Source organism: Podarcis bocagei, assembly GCF_964188305.1.
Source record: "Podarcis bocagei genome assembly, chromosome: 6".
Lineage (NCBI taxonomy): Eukaryota > Metazoa > Chordata > Lepidosauria > Squamata > Lacertidae > Podarcis > Podarcis bocagei.
Window position 1 is genome coordinate 3,300,531 of NC_138130.1, and position 15,424 is coordinate 3,315,954.

At 41.0% G+C, this 15,424-nt stretch overlaps 1 long non-coding RNA gene across 1 annotated transcript; it reads right to left on the minus strand.

Moving 5' to 3' along the window:
- Window positions 1–2,015: 2,015 nt before the first annotated feature.
- LOC308589458 lies at window positions 2,016–14,276 on the minus strand. The gene is made up of 3 exons (XR_014009276.1): window positions 14,217–14,276; window positions 7,815–9,298; window positions 2,016–2,786 (listed from the first exon to the last, which is right to left on the minus strand). It is a non-coding gene; the product is annotated as an uncharacterized lncRNA (long non-coding RNA).
- Between the last annotated feature and the right edge of the window lie 1,148 nt (window positions 14,277–15,424).

Consider the following 15,424-nt stretch of genomic DNA (forward strand, 5'->3'; position numbering starts at 1 on the left):
GAAGATCCATCCAATTAACCAACCGCAGTAACTCTGCTTACTAGGTCACCTGTTCACTGCACTAGAAATGGAGGATGTGGGTGCAAGATGCTCCATGAGAGGCTGTAGAGGTTTCTTCCCCAGAGGTGTGGCTCACCTGCTGCTGCCTTTGCCTGTCTCTATGGAAATCATTTGATGTCTTTCTGGTGCCTTTGAAATTGCAGCTGAAAACCCCTTTCTTGTCAATGGAGCTTCCACAGGGAAGCATCTTAGCCAATGGTGCCCTATAGCTTTAACTTCTGCTCTGTGCCATAAAAGTTAGCTTCTCTGTGGCTGGAGTTAGAATTTTATTGTGTACATTTCTTATCACAACTTTGCAATAATTGCTTTGCATTTTAATATGGGCGAAGATAAGGTACCTGTGGCTACTTGCAATTAACTTAATTGATATCTTGCATTTTCAATTATTTACAATACCGATTGTCTGCAGTTACTTAAATCCACTGCCTCCTCCTCTTTTTTCATTTCATGTGTGGGGTGAGAGTTTGCAATGAGCCTTCAGGAGTTCTTTATGCTTCAATGAAATATACCTATAATTTTCCTTTTTTAAAACTTTTAGATATATATAAAAAATGAAAGTCAAACTAGACGAATGTAGCATGTGATAAATTGCTATACTTTTCATTACTAAGGAATGTGTGCTATTTTCTCCACTATATATTTAGCTGGTTTTGGCTTTGAACTTTTGCACTTCAATCAAAGTGTAATTTTGAAGAGAATTGTTTCTTATCTTTTAAAGGTAGCTCAGCTAAGATTCTTTTCCACTAGAACTAAATACATAAAATTGTATGTCAGGGCCTTGCTGGGCTGCCCTCTCTGAAAAGCCCCTATCACTCAATAGCCTAACCTAGAGGGAATGGCATCTCCTGCAGTGGGGGAAGGAAGTCAGACGAACAGAGGTAACCCACCCTTATATCACACTGGCAGCTGCTGAAATATCCGTTAAGAAGAACTAAGCCTATTCAAGGCAAGAGAAGAAAATTTCAAGGGCATCAGACTAGGCAGGATAGCACCACTGCAACTTCCCTCAAGTCTGGCAGAGCAGTCCAGAACCTTTTGAGCGATGGGTGCAAATGTGCATTCAGCCCTACTGGGTTCATTTCACTTCCCACTTGCCACCACCTGCAGAGTGACACCAGCATTGCCCACTACCAGAACTCCCCCTTCTGGCTGCAAACAGGCAGGCGAGGAAAAGTGACACTGGTGGGATCACCAGAGACACCAACCACAGGAAAGCCCCCAAATGGCCAGTGTTTTATGACCCAAGTCTTACCATCAGTGCCAGCGGTGCCAACTTGAATAAAATTCATGCAAGCCTTGCCCCGCAGAATTGATCACAAGACAGAGTGCATGCACATTATTTGAATGGCAATGCTCATCAACTCTTTTTTTTTTGGGGGGGGCTCTCAAAAAGGAGTTGGATCCTACCAAAACATGAACACAAAATGGCAGAAAGTAGCTAGCCTTCACAGACACCAGCACAGAAAGCACTCCATATCATCTCAAATACAGCTGCTAGTTGTCAGTTACAGAGCACTGAGTTGATGGCCTGAGAAGTGTTCTGGAGCTATTATGCTGCTGCCGCTCTACCACTCTCACCCTGATTTAAGTGAGTGGTAGCCTGCCTAGCCAGGTGGAAATGGCAGCAGGTGGTTTGAAGGCCGAGAAAAGCCCTTTCTCCAACCCCACGTTCATCCTATCAGTTCCCTGCAGTCATCATGTTTGAGATGACAGCTCAGCTGAGCCCAGGGTGAGAGAGAGGTTGTCCCCCCCTGCACCCCTGCCCTACCCCCCCCAACAGCAACTGGACTCTATCTGGAGCACAATCAGTCTTCCTAGATACATCACCTCACCAGGATAGATTATTCAAATCAGTACCAAGGGAGTAGATGTAGAGAACATGCTGTGTCATGAATAAAGTTATTACATATTCTGGTGGTGGTGGTTGTTCATAATTTTAATTTATTACCCATCCTTCACCCTCAGGTTCCAATTCAAAATACAACATGAAAAACCATTAAAAAAACAGACAATTATTTAAAAATGCTATCACAAAAAACAGAATGGATCCTGAAAAGATATAGAAAACTGGTTGCTGCCACAGATATCTTCCTTCTTCTGCCCCATCCAGGTAGTGTAACCACTGTTCCTTTAACTTTGAACTTGCAAACTATGCTTCCAACAGTGTCTCTCAGAACATTCAGTGCCCTCACTATTTTTTTGTATCCTGCTCCTTGTTTGTGAAGGGCAATGATCTCTTCTCTTACCTTCTCGGACCATTCTTTTGACTTAACCATATTTCTAACATTTCTAATTTTGACACTCAGCAAACCCCTGGCCAGTTCAGGTATTTCATTGTTGCAGCTCAAGCGCAACTATTGAAGCCCTTGATTAGTTGCACCAGGTATGCTTGAGACAACACTTGTGGAATCTGTGCTGTTGTGAGGAATTCTATTCAGCGGGCTGAATAACAGTGAGACTAGGGAAGCCAGTATAAGTTGCATTTTCAGCTGAATTTGGGGAAACCACTTGAAGCATCCATTATGTTGAGCTATTTCAATTGTTTTTGTTTTGTTTGCTCATTGCAAACAGCTGACAGTCTGTAAATTTTGATAATAAGCCTGATTTGCTATAGGGGTTTAATAATTTCGATTGCAACTGTCTATCCCAGGTCTCAAAGGCCATGATAAGGAAGTGTGTCTTCAGCATTTGCCGAAAACTGTAAAAGAAAGACTCCAGGCACAGTTCTGTGGGGCAGAAGTTCTGTGGGGCACAAGTGAGAGCCCAGGGGTCTGAACACTCATCCCCCACCACCACTTTCTGGACACGGCCCAGAAGGAAGGAGCGGAACCACTGTATGACAGTGCCCCCAGCTCCCAGCCCCTCAAGACGGTCCAGAAGGATGTTTTGGTCGATGGTGTCAAAGGCCGCTGAGAGATCCAGCAGAACTAGGAAACAGCTCTCACCTTTGTCCCTAGCCCGCCGGAGATCATCAACCAGCACGACCAAGGCAGTTTCAGTCCCATGGTGAGGCCTGAATCCCGATTGGAAGGGATCCAAATGGTCCGTTTGTTATTTATTTCGGTCCTGGAGGTGCTCCTAAATATGATTAGAGGGGACCGGTTGGTTGAAGGGATTCAGGTCAGAGCCAAACAGTACAAACTTAAAGCTTTCGCAGATGATTTGATTTTGACATTGCAGGAGCCAGAATCTAGTACGAAAAGAGTCTTAGAATTGATTCATGAGTTTGGTCGGGTGGCGGGTTTTAAATTAAACAAGCAAAAGACAAAGGTTTTGGAAAAAAATCTGACAACTGAGGAATCAGAAAGGTTTCAGAAAGAGACAGACCTAAAAGTTGTTAAGAAGGTGAAATACCTAGGGGTTAACATGACTGCCAAAAATTTGAATTTATTTAAGGACAATTATGAAAAGTGTTGGACAGAAATTAAAAAAGATTTAGAAAGTTGGTCAAGATTAAAACTTTCCTTGTTGGGCCGAATTGCTGCGATAAAGATGAATGTATTGCCAAGAATGTTGTTTCTGTTTCAGACCCTACAGATTGTGGACAGAGTGGAATGTTTTACAAAGTGGCAGAGAGATATTTCTAAATTTGTCTGGCAGGGCAAAAAGCCCCGAATAAAATTTAAAATACTAACTGATGCTAAGGAGAGAGGGGGTTTGCCCTGCCAGATTTGAGGTTGTATTATGAATCTGCAGCTTTCTGCTGGCTGAAAGATTGGTTTCTCCTTGAGAACACTGATGTCCTAGATCTGGAAGGGTTTAACAATGCTTTTGGATGGCATGCATACTTGTGGTACGACAAGGTAAAAATCCATAGGGCTTTCAAGAACCATATTGTCAGGAAGGCGGTGTTTAATGTCTGGACAAAATACAAAGACTTATTAGAAAACAAGACCCCAATGTGGCTGTCACCAATGGAGGCTAAGGCTCAGAAAAGACTCAATATGGAGGCCAATTGGCCGAAATATTGGGAACTACTAGAGAAAGAAGGAGATACTTGGAGATTGCAGAGTCTTGAGAAATTAAAGGATAAAGTGCGAGATTGGTTACATTATGCTCAGATTAAGGAGGTTTTTAAGGCAGATAAAAAAACAGGATTCCAGCTGGAAAAATCGAAATTAGAAACAGAACTGTTAGAACCTAAGGTCAAGGTACTTTCGAAAATGTATAACTTGCTGTTGAAATGGAATACGCAAGATGAAACTGTCAAATCAGCTATGATAAAATGGGCACAGGATATTGGGCACAACATTATGTTTGCTGACTGGGAAAAGTTATGGACCACCGGAGTTAGGTTCACGGCATGCAATGCCTTGAAAGAAAATATTATGAAAATGATATATAGGTGGTACATGACCCCAGTCAAGCTAGCAAAAATATATCACTTGCCTGATAACAAATGCTGGAAATGTAAGGAAACTGAAGGAACATTCTTTCACCTCTGGTGGACGTGCCCAAAGGTTAAGGCTTTCTGGGAAATGATCTACAATGAGTTAAAAAAGGTATTTAAGTATACATTCCTTAAGAAACCAGAGGCCTTCCTTCTGGGCATTGTCGGCCAAGGGGTGTTAAAGAAAGATAAAACCTTTTTTATGTATGCAACAACAGCAGCAAGAATACTCATCGCAAAGTATTGGAAGACCCAAGACCTACCCACACTGGAAGAATGGCAGACGCAACTGATAGAATATATGGAGTTGGCTGAAATGACTGGCAGAGTTCGGGACCTGGGAGAAGAGACGGTGGAAGAGGATTGGAAAAAATCCAAAGACTATTTACAAAAACACTATAAACTGTATGAATGTTAGGAGAATGCACGATGGAAAGGAACATGGCAGCAGTAATTTTATTGTAAGACGTATGAGAATAAGTGATGTTTAAGGAAATGATGAAATTTGAAGTAATATTATGTTCAAGCCAAGTAGTTTAACTTATGATAAAACCATTTAAAAGTTGGAACATAATATTTGAGAATTATATAATAAGAATGGAAGTAAGGTAACAAATTGCTGCATATAATTACATGATTGAGAACGCAGGGAAGGGGGATTTGAGGAAGTCCAAAGATTATAAAAGTATGATCTGTGAAAAACCTTTATTTTATCTGTATCTTCTTCTTTTTATTCTTTCTTTATTCTATAACTTTACTTTATTTCTTTGTTTGTAATATGGTGATGGTATTTTGTATGTTTGGTGTTTTAAAAAAATTGTAATAAATATATTTTTTTAAAAAACAACATATATAAAAACATAATAAAACAGAAGTTCTATAATTTAGGAGCTGCCACAGAGGTCACCATCCCCTGAGCTTTGGAGGATGGGGGAACTACCAAGAGAGCCCCCTCTGCTAATCCTAACACCTGAGAGGATCTGTAGGAATGTCTTTCAAATAGCTGGGGACTGAGTCATTTTAAGGATTTAAACACCCATGTGAGTACAGTGGTACCTCAGGTTAAGTACTTAATTCATTCTGGAGGTCCATTCTTAACCTGAAACTGTTCTTAACCTGAAGCACCATTTTAGCTAATGGGGCCTCCTGCTGCTGCCCCACCGCCGAAGCCCAATTTCTGTACTCATCCTGAAGCAAAGTTCTTAACCTGAAGCACTATTTCTGGGTTAGCGTAGTGTGTAACCTGAAGCATATGTAACCTGAAGCGTATGTAACCCGAGGTACCACTGTACCTTGAATTGAGCTCAGAAACAAACCAACGCAGCTGTTTTAAAACAGGGATTATATGGGGTCCAAATTGTTGTGGGAAGTTTGGCATCAAAATGAACCACAGCTAGTAATCTGGCCACTGCCTTTTGGATCAATTGAAGTTTCCATGTCATCTTTCAAACTCTTCCAGTTATTAAAGGTTTAAAACAATGTAAAGAATGGCAGAGAACCCTGATGAAATTCATCTGGCAGGGGAAAAGACCAAGGATTAAAATGAAAATATTAACTGATAAAAAGGAAAGAGGAGGTTTTGCTCTCCCAGATTTGAGCCTATATTATGAAGCAGCGTGCCTACTTTGGCTAAGATTGGATAAAACTGGAGAACAGAGACCTATTGGATTTAGAAGGTTTCAATAATTGGTACGGGTGGCACGCATATCTCTGGTATGAGAAGGTGAAAGTCCACAGGGCTTTCTTAAATCATATTTTCAGGGGACCAATATATCAGGTCTGGGAAAGAAATAAGAACCTTCTTGAAAGAAAAACACCATGGTGGATCTCACCGGTAGAGGTCTTAACAATAAAAAAAACCAACATGGAAGGGAAGTTAGCCACTTACGAAGATTTGGTAAGAAAATCAGAACAAGGGCTTAAACTTAAACCGTATGAGGAAATAAAGGATCAATTCACAATATCATCAGGTGAATGATATGTTAAAGCAAGATAAAAGAAAAATGGGCTTTGAGGACAAGAAATCAAAATTCAATATAGAAATAATAGAAGGTAAAAACAAAACATTGTCTAAATTATATGACATATTACTGGAATGGCATACAAAAGACGAGGAAGTCAAAGAGGCAATGATTAAATGGGCAATTGACTTCGGCTATAACATCGAGTTTGAAAAGTGGTTGAAATTGTGGAATAGAGATATTAAATTTACGGCCTGTACGAGTTTGAGAGAAAATGTTTAGAAAATGCTCTATAGATGGTATCTTACGCCGGCAAAATTGGCTAAAATCTATAGATCAGAAAATAAGACATGCTGGAAATGTGGTGAAGTGGAGGGAGACCTCTACCATATGTGGTGGCAATGCAACAAGGTGAAGGTTTTTTGGGAAGCAATTTATAATGAACTTAAAAAAGTTTTTAAATATACTTTCCCCAAAAGACCTGAGGCCTTTTTGCTGGGAATTATGGGTAAGGAAATAAAAAATGAAGATAAAAAAATATTTCTCTATGCCACCACAGCCGCAAGAATTATGCTGGCACAAAACTGGAAAACAGAAACTATACCTAACGTAAGTGACTGGCAGGTCAAAATGATTAACTATGCCGAGCTAGATAGATTAACAGGCAGAATACGAGACCAAGACGACCAGAAATTTCAAAAAAATTGGAGTAAATTTTGGAAATATATTGGAACGGATATATAGGAGGAACTGGCGGTATTAGAAAAACTTTATCAGCTAATAATTATAAACTTTAATAAACTAATTACGCAACCCGGGATTTATTTGATACTTACCAAAAGGGTGAAGGGAAGTCAAAGGCTAAGTAGAGCCTAATGTTTATATTATTTTTTTGTATGATTGTACACTTACTTTTTGTATAGCATGAAATTAGGATGAATAATTTATGTTAAAATGTTTATTTTTGTATTTGTTTGTCCTTTTTTCTTTTTTCTTTTACAAATTCTGAATAAAAATTTACTTGCAAAAAATGAAGTTTCCATGTCATCTTCAAGTGTAGCCCCATGCAGAGCACATAACAATAATGCAGTCTGGAAGGTACCAGAGCACGGAGTGCAGTAGCCAAGTCATTTCTGTCCAACAAGGGGCCTTAGCTGGAAAAGGCACTCGAGCTACCATGGGCACCTGAGCCTTCATTGGCAGTGTTGAAGCCAGGAGCACCTTCAAGCTGCACCCATGCTCCTTCCAGGGAAGCACAACCCTGTCTAGGACAGGCCATCTCCCAGATGTGAGAGTGCAGGATATACAAGACCTTTGTTATGTCTAATCCCACCTATTGATGTCTGTTCTCTTCATTTTCTCACTGCTACCTAGGACCACCCAGCCCAAAAGATCTTACTTACACTGTGAAGTTTCAGGCATATTGCTTTCAGTTTTGCAAGATCTGAGGTTTGGTTTGAAGGTCTCCTAAGACTGTGGGAGAAAGGCATGGCCCACACTTATATTTAGCTCCAGGCAGGGCAATCAGGCAGGCAAATCTACCCCCACACTTGAATGAAGGAGCAGACTGGCTGTTGGCTCTTTCAGTGAGTCAGGAAGGTACTTTGGTGTCATCCCTGACTGGCCATATGGCTGGCATGTTTTTCACATCCTGTGAGATGTTCCGTCTTTTGGGTTGGCCTTTAACTGTGATTCGTCAACTGACTGACTGTGGCCATTTTGCTCATGTCTTGCTTCCTTCTTGTGCCGTGTCTTTTTGCCAGAAGGTAGACAGCGGGAAATACCAGTAGCAGCATAAGTATGGGAAGGTGCCCAGAAACATCACCTTGGCTGACAAAGGTGCTAGCAGGACACTCGCAAGTCTGGAAGAACTGGAACAAGACTGAAGGTGGCCCAACGTGATAAAATCTACCTAACAAGAAGTTATGTCTTCCTGCTATGTGAACCTGTAACTTACAATTGCAGTTTCTAGAGGGAGCCAAGTCATGCCAGCAGGCCATCTCAGTTAGTTGTCCAGGCCAGCTGTGGGACTAATCCATGAAGAGCTAGCATCCCACGCAGTCTCTCATCATATCTGCCTTGAAGTTTAAAAAATTGTAGTCCTCATTCAACCCACTTACTTGTGTCTTGCCTCTTTATTTCTGGCTCTGGGTGCTGTGCACTTTTTACCAGCTAGCCTGAAGACAGCAGTCTATTTATTTCAGAACACTGCAGATGTACTCCAAGAGATAAGCCATCTGTCAGCTATGACAGGCCACATGAAAATGTATTAAGAATAAAATGGGCTTTAATTTTTTTTTCCTTGACTAAATATTGACATCTATCATTACTAAATGCACTTTTAATAGCCCAGGACTTTTCTTGCCATCCAGTAATCTCATTGATTTTTGCTATGCGCCTTAAACCAAATTAGAAAGCAGAAGTCCAGGAACTTGTTAAAGAAGGCAGGAAATATTTCTTCTGGCTGAAGGTGCACTGAATATTCTCTAGGTTTGGCATTCACTTTCAAATTAGCATATTTGAAGCAGTTAAATTACAGGCGGCGGGGGGCGGGGGGATTATTCACCTTGTTTTTATGTTTTTCAGCACCCTTTAGATTTTCTGTTTCTGCTTCATGGCATCACTTTCCTTCCTTTTCTTTGCTTTCATTGCTCTTGGCCTCATTGCCCAGAGAGCTGTTTAATCCTATTGTCTGTGAAGTCGCTTGGGATTTTGTCCATGAGTGTCTATTACAGCATCAACCAGATGTAGCATCTGTCATGACAGATATATCTACATGATGTCATCAACCTAGTCACATGGGTGACCTCAGCCCATTGGATCAAATGGCATCACAGCAAGTCAGTTCTGAGCATCAGCAACTGCCCATGGCTGACTCTGAGACAATCTGTCAAGGTGGAGAGAAGACACTTAACTGACATAATCAACTCTAAACTATTATATAAACCTGCTTAATTTTACACTGTATCATTTACATTGTACATGCATGGAATGCTTCTTAGGGTGGAGATATATGGGAATTGTTTCTTATAAGTACTTTCAGACACTGAAAAATTAAGTTTTTAAAAAATAGCAAAGAAGAAACAGAAAAAGTGGTGCAGAGAAGTCTAACGAATGCATGCTTACATGCTGAAAGGGGGGAAATAGCTTTTTTGATTATACACAAAAAGAAAACTGGCATGAGGTAAGATTTCACTCAGCCTTATCTGTGATCAAAGGAGGGGAAATCTACCAAAATTTAAGTTATGGCAAAGCATATGAAAGCACAGAGAGATTGTATAGGCTGTGAAATCCTCCTTTTGCTTCCTAATTACTGGTGTTACACTTGTAATAGCAGCATCTGTGCACACTCAACACTCCTTCTGGATTAATGAATTTTAATTGATGGCATTTTGCATGGCTCTTGGTGGAACATCCCGCCCCCACTTGTAGAGGTGGCTGTGACCTTCTGCTCCCGTTTCCTAAGCGAGTGGCTTGTCTTCTGGGGATCTCATAAGGTCAGGTGGTCAACAAGAGGTGAAGAATGCTTGGACCTGCTGACCACCAATATTTTTTCAGCTGAGATAAAGCCAGATTGCTAAACAGCTTAGTGTTTCCCTCCTCCTCCTTTCCACCCAAATGTTTTATGCTCTGGGTTTAATGATGGCCTTTCTTTTGAGAAATGTTTCCTTAGACCTGAAAGGAAGGCATCATCAGACAAGGCATTTCTTTTGAGGCTTTCTGATTGGTCATTTTGAATCTAGCCTCTTCCTGAGGTTTTTCAAATTATTTTTCTTTAAATGTGATGTGTAATTATTTCAGGTCCTCTCAGGAGCCCCTTTATAACAGTGAAAAAATGGCACCTGAGTACAAAAGAGCTAAGGAACATGATTGCGTATACAAGGGAGTGAAAGAAAATTGGTGTGTCTGGATGAAATTCTTTTTAGCTCTATAAATGTGTTAGATTTTTATTCAGAAAAAGGAAAGGGGGCAGGGAGAACAATATTTTTTCTATGCCCACTCACTTCTGTAGATGTGATGACGAGACAGTGCGATGAGAAAAAGTACATAGCTTTATAGAGAAGCTTGCATTGATGATACTCTCTGCCCTTTTACTAGGGATTTAATAGGAAGAAAATAATTTGCAAATGCAACAGCAGTAGTGCTTTAGATTACTGGAAGAAAGTCCCCAGTCTGGAAAACCATAGCTCTTAAAACATCCAATACATCAGAGGCAGCACACTTCATAGAAATGATGCTGCACTCAGTGTCTGGTTTATAGGCAGACAGGAAATTGGCCACCCCCTGCCGGCTAATTAACAAAGCAGCTTTGTCATTAGTTTTAAAGACAGCCACTTGCCTGCTTCCCTGCCTGTCTGCCCACCCAAAGGGAGCAATCACCAAGTTCTAATGAGAATGTGTTAATTGTGAGTGATGTCTCATACTTGTAATAGTCTGCGGTCTTGTATCATTAAAACACACACACACACACACACACACACACACACACACAAAGTCTACCTTGCCTCAAAGCAGCAGCAACCCAGCAAGCTTTTTAAAGGAAGACTAAAGGAATGGTTTCAACAGAATCAAGGCATATCCTTGCTTGCTAGTCAACTCATTTGCAATATGTGTAGCTCCTATGCATTGTTCTTGATATATTAGTAGCAGTGGTAGTTATCGTAGTTGTCATTCAATTTCTACCCCAAACACTATAAAACAGCTTCTACTCCACAACCACAGCAGGCGCTGTAACTCTCCAACAGGTTGACTTCACCCCCAAAGGCATATGCCTTAATTGATTCCCAAGACAGACAGGTGTCAGCAATACCCTTCCAATACTCTTCCATGTGGCCAACATGTTTTCACCTATTTTTCCCCCTGGGGATGCCAACTCTGTCTTTGTCTCCATCAAAGGTGAGTGAGGGATCTTCTCTACCTGCTATATCTTCACTCTGCCAGGAAAAAAATGCCCTGTCTGACATGGTGATTTCGTGGTAATTCAAAAACAAAATCACATGGTTGCCACAGCTAGACAAGTTAAGGGACAGTGAGGGCAAAAGAGGTTGGGAAAAGGTGAAGGCAAAGAAGCAGCAATTTGGCAATTTGACAAAATGAGCCTTTTTGAAGTTAGCTCAGAAGGGCATAGTATGCTAATTGCTAGGAGAATGTTGAATTAAGTGAATATTTTGTGCAGCTGTTTTGGCTGATGGGCATTTGTGTACTTTGCAATGCTTTTCATTTCAAAAAATTTAAAGCATTGCTTTTTGTCCTGGACCAGAAGGCCTTTTCTTTTTGGTCCAAGAGTCTGACTTGAAATGTCAGAGATTTAGCATTCTTTTAAAGGTCTCTAGAAGAAAGGCTAAAAGATCAATGTGTGGGAACAAAACCAAGGGGCAGGCTACCTTTTGTGCCACATGAATGCTTTCGCAATTACGTCCATCCACAGACATCGTGGCCGCAGACCAGAAATTGTCATCTGCAGAATCCTATAATGGGAGACCTGAGTGGGAGATGTATTCATGCCCTGGCTCTCAGCATGTGGATCTGTCGACGCCAGAGTCTGCGTCTCACTCCTGAACCCTCTGCCACCAAACTCCAAACAGGATCTGAAAACCTTCCCCCAAAGAATCTCCCACAGCCTGAAACCCAGTGGCTGCCTAAAAAACCCAGTGGCTGCATTAAAAGGTACCAGTACTCCATTGGCAGGGCAGACTGCAGCTTCCTTGGGCTCTTGCCCCTTCCCTTTCTTCCTCAAACCACACCCCTCCTCCCTCAGGGCCCCACACCTATAAAGGGATAGAAATCTTGACTAAAATGGCAACCCCTTTTTGCCAGAGGAAAATATATATACATTTGAATTTGTTAGGGGTAAATCTACTTATTTTGTATGCCTCACCTCAGCTCCAAAGGATTCATTATAGTATACTAATGCTATTTATAGGCAGATTATGTTAATAGACTGAATTTTTTATAGATTGCACAAACTATTGAGAAACTATTCTCAGTTTTGCCTGTTTCTGTTTACTCAGTTCTCCACTTCAGTGCTTTCACGGTCAAAAAATGTGTATGTTAGGTGATAGAATCCATCCTTTACTGTCATCTCCAAATATCTTTGGGTGGGGGAGGTACTTTGAATAAACATAACTTACTTCAGTTCTCCACAAGGATTTTCAGCTTCACCTGCTGTGCTGAGATATTAGAAGGTAATCTAGGACTGGCCTAACAATACCTTATTATCATGTTGAGCCAAATAGAAAAAGCACTAATGTAAGCCAAAGACAGAATAACAAATGAAAGGCTGCCCTATTAAAGTAAATACTGTTTTAAAAAAAATTAATTCAATTTCTCAAAAAAAGCCTTTCATAATCATTTAACTGTAGTTCATCTCTACATTAAGCAAGTGTGCATATCGTGTACAAAAATGGCACAGGAAGGTCCACATTGTAGAGCTTATAAGGTAATAAGGTTGTCACATACATGACCCATATAAATAGACACAGCATAATCAATCAGAAAAAAATCAAAGAAGAGGAATCATCTTTGATATGGCATGCATATTCAACACAGTACACGTGGAGATGTAATGCTGTGAGCACTGTTAAAAAGGAGCTTTGAATGAAAAGTTGAAAGCATGCAGTCCTGCCATAAGGCATTGCAGCCTGCCCTGCCCCACAGTGCTCTTGTGGTTACAAAATGAGGAGGGGGAGGACCATTCATGCCACAGGGAGTACCTTGGAGGTATACAGAAAATGCACATATCAAAAGTACAACCGTCAGAATCAACGTTACTCCCTCTCCTGTCATTGGAAACTTAGTCTAGAAATGTGTTGCCCCCTCCATTGTTTCAACGTATCCAGAAAAAGTTCATTTCTTCTCTTAATTTCTTCGCCTCAAAGTGAATTCCTGTCAGAGGTGGAACTTCACCTGCAGTCTTATAAACTTTCTCATTTAACTCAATGAGGCTTAATTCTGAGTAGGTGTTTGTAGGATTGCACTCCTGCACAATATATTTCAGAGGTGGCATTCCTGTCCATCAATGTTACACTAACAACTAACAAACAAATTTTGTGTAACATAGCCTAATATGGGCAGGAGTGGGTTTATGCCACAATGTTCATTGCCATATATGTCTACTCTGACATAAGCCCCACTGAATTCCACAGGGCTTATTCCCTGACCCTGGTTAGTATGTACAGGATTGCAGCCTAAATTGGCTGCTCTTAAGGTGCCAAGGAGTATTTTTAAGGGGGGAAGAATATCTTCACCCCACCCTACCCTTCTTTTCAACAGTGTGGAGCAAGGGTATTAAGTGGGCTGGGATCTGGGAGAGAAGCTTACTGAGTGACCTTGGGCTGGTCACTGTCTCTGAGCGTAACCTGCCTCACAGGGTTACTGCTAATAGAAATTGGGGATGGGAAGAAACCTGGGCTCCTTGGAGGAAAGCTGAGAGCTAGCAAACAGAAGCCCCACCCAGATTGAGGCTACACTCCTACCTATGTTACCCAGGAGTAAGCCTCATTGATTACAATGCGGCCTACTTCTGAGTAAGCACGCACAGGATTGGACAACAATGGGGAAGTTTCCAGTTGGGTGATTGTTTTTGAGGATGGGGAATAAATATAGCAAACAAGAAATAAAAAAAGACTCATTCCTGCCTGCAGCATAAGCAAGTGCCCCCCTATATACCCCACAATCCCTCCCTCACCCACCCTATCCCACTTCCATCCTGCTCCATTTTTCTTAGCTGCTGCTTCTCCCCAATCCCAACTATGTGAGGTAAAGGGTGAGGGAGGAGGGAAGAAGCATAAAAGATCCCAGCTGACCTGCCAGCTCCTCAACACCACAGAGAGAAGAGAGTCTGTCTTGCATAGCTATTGCCTTATCTTGCTGATATGTATCACAATGGATCAGGGCATCTGGATCTGCCCCCCTGATCCACCACATGCCATCCTTCACTGAGCTCTATCTTGTCCAATCAGAATCCCTCTTTCAGCTTCTAGCCTCTGTCCCTTAAGTCTCAGAACCTTGACAAGCTGAGGTGCGGTGGAGCATTAAGCATCAACAATCAACAAAATAAACTGTTTTATTATTCCTTTCCCCCATTTTATAAGCCACGTGTCTGGATCACATTTTTATTGTCACAGGAGTCTCCAGAAGTGAATAGCTGACCCCATTCAGCTGCCTAGAGTTCACCACCCCTATCTAAATACATACTCTGTAACTACACTGCAATGTAACTGCTCACCTATTTGCACAACTAGCTCTTTGGAGAGAAAATATGTGGTCATTAGGAATGAGAATAGATGGACACACCATGGATCCATCCATTGCCAATTCATATTTGTACCTGAAATTTCCCCTTTCCTATTAGACCATTGTGTGCTCAACTTCACGTTCTGCCTCAGACTGCTTGTCTGTGAAAGAGGGTTGCATGAAGAGCAATTGATGAAGCACTGAACAAAAATGAAGAAAGAGAGCTCTTGAAATCACTCATTGATTTTTAACTATTCATTTCCTTTGGTTTCAAGGCTACAAAAATGTGTGGCATTGTAAAAGCCACAACTGCTTTACATTTTGAATTGCAAAAATTCACTTAGAGGCTGAAAAGGTTTGATTTCTTAATTTCACATATTCAAAAACTGAATAGAAATACCCTGGCGCACACTCTCAAGAAATTGTGGCTGCTGGGTCGAGAAAAGAAAGGATAAAAAGACAGTTACAAATACATTTAGAATGTATTATGTATTCATTTGTACATCAGTACCACAAAGTTATCAATCTCAATTGTAAATCTCTTTAGGGCAGGAAAATAATTACTCAAGTCACTAGCGTCAAAAGTGATTTGCTCAAGTAACAACAGTGCAAACAAAACTAAATCAATAGCAGTTTGTGGTACATTTGCTTAATGAGAATTAAATAATAGTCCATACTGAATCTGGGGTGCAGGATGAGAGTCTGCTTTAGTCACCTCTACTATGTCTCATATTTTGTTTTGGGGGGCGGGGACGACTATTAACTCTAAGGCTGTTGT